General features: G+C 34.1%; 1 long non-coding RNA gene across 2 annotated transcripts; it reads right to left on the bottom strand.

The window, feature by feature from the left end:
• Positions 1–538: 538 nt before the first annotated feature.
• LOC106934991 (uncharacterized) lies at positions 539–1,443 on the bottom strand. Of its 2 annotated transcripts, XR_001421810.1 has the most exons (4): positions 1,363–1,443; positions 1,189–1,250; positions 968–1,092; positions 539–882 (listed from the first exon to the last, which is right to left on the bottom strand). It is a non-coding gene; the product is annotated as an uncharacterized LOC106934991 (long non-coding RNA). The 2 variants fall into 2 exon arrangements; XR_001421809.1 differs by lacking the exon at positions 1,363–1,443 and having other exon boundaries at positions 1,189–1,356.
• Positions 1,444–1,475: the final 32 nt, after the last annotated feature.

Below are 1,475 nucleotides of genomic sequence, written 5' to 3' on the forward strand. Positions count from 1 at the left end.
GTGTTANAATTACAATTAGCAGTGACTCTTTAACTGTAAGAGAGGGAAATTTTCCATCATTTTTATGTAAAATTTGTGGCAACCAGAAGCTACCATTAATTAGTTTTGCCTGTTTTAAAATATTTTCTTAAAACTTCTTTCATTCCAGATTTCGACATTTGTTTTTAATTATTGGACATTTTATTTCCTTTGTATCTTCATTAAAAATGTGATGTTTTTATTTTTAAGTTATTAGGATTTTATTATCTGCTAATAGTTGCTTTATGTGACTTCTGTTTCATTATTTTTGTGCACAACTCTTTGGTCGTGGAGTTTAAAGTTCTCTAGATCTAAATCAGGAATAGAAACTCCAGAGCTGCAGAGTTTAGATGTTGCATGTTCATTTCTGATGTAAAATGAAGAAAAAACTGAATAAATGAATTATTTCAAGTGTTTCTCTTCATGTCATTTAAAACTCATGTTTTTAGACTCAGTTCAGGGAAAATATCAACTGAATAAACTGAACCATGAATGTCAGCCAGGAAATGCTTTTTTTCAAGTATTGATTTATTTTTCATTTCTGAGGTGAAGAGAAAACTCCATGAGGGAGGTGAAGATCAGGTGAGGAAAAAAACAAAACAATGAATTTATTCTAATTCTACAAACATGTGGATCAAACTGATGAAGATACAATTATAAAATTATATGTGAGAGGAAATTTGATGAGAATTTTATTTCATGATAGTTTATGTTTTATTCAAGGCCAGTTTTTTGTTTTATCCACTCAAGGTATTCACACACATCCATGATTACAGTTGATTGCTGACATGCATAGTCTGCTCCAAAAAAAGAAATCACTCCATAAATCATGCCGTTGTACATCGCTGCTCCACCAGCGTCAGCCTGTAGAAAAATTTATATTTATTTATGTTGTAAAACAAAAAAGTCTTCGAATCGCTGCAGAGAGATATTGAAGAAACAAACTTACATAGCATATATCCTTGTTCGGTGCTTCAGTAAGGAATATATGCCCACGTGTCTGCAAGAAGGTGGAAACAGCAACAACTTTCATGTTGACACACTGAAGATGTGATGGAATAGCAGAAGCAGTTACTGTAGAGAAACATGAGAATCATAAACATGTTCTTCACTCGACCTGTAGAGACAAAATCAAAGATTTTATTAACATAACTTCAATATTTCTCTCACATCGCTCATTATTGGGGCCGGTTGTCGTTGCTCCCTCTCCTGCCAGCTGAACAACATCGCCTCTAAAACACAATAAGAATAAAATGTAAAAATACAAGATAACAATGTAGAAAATTGTTATGAAGAACAATGAAAGAACATAAAATGAATCCATGAAGGACTTCATCCACTGACACAGGAGTGTCCACCTCCAGTCCTCAGTGACGGTGTCCTGTATCCTTTACATGCGTCTCTGGTCCAACACACCTGAGCTAAACAGGTTCTGGTTCTGCTGGTGGCCTGATTAC

Source organism: Poecilia latipinna, unplaced genomic scaffold, assembly GCF_001443285.1.
Source record: "Poecilia latipinna isolate Pla-1442-1.1 unplaced genomic scaffold, P_latipinna-1.0 Scaffold1891, whole genome shotgun sequence".
Classification (NCBI taxonomy): domain Eukaryota; kingdom Metazoa; phylum Chordata; class Actinopteri; order Cyprinodontiformes; family Poeciliidae; genus Poecilia; species Poecilia latipinna.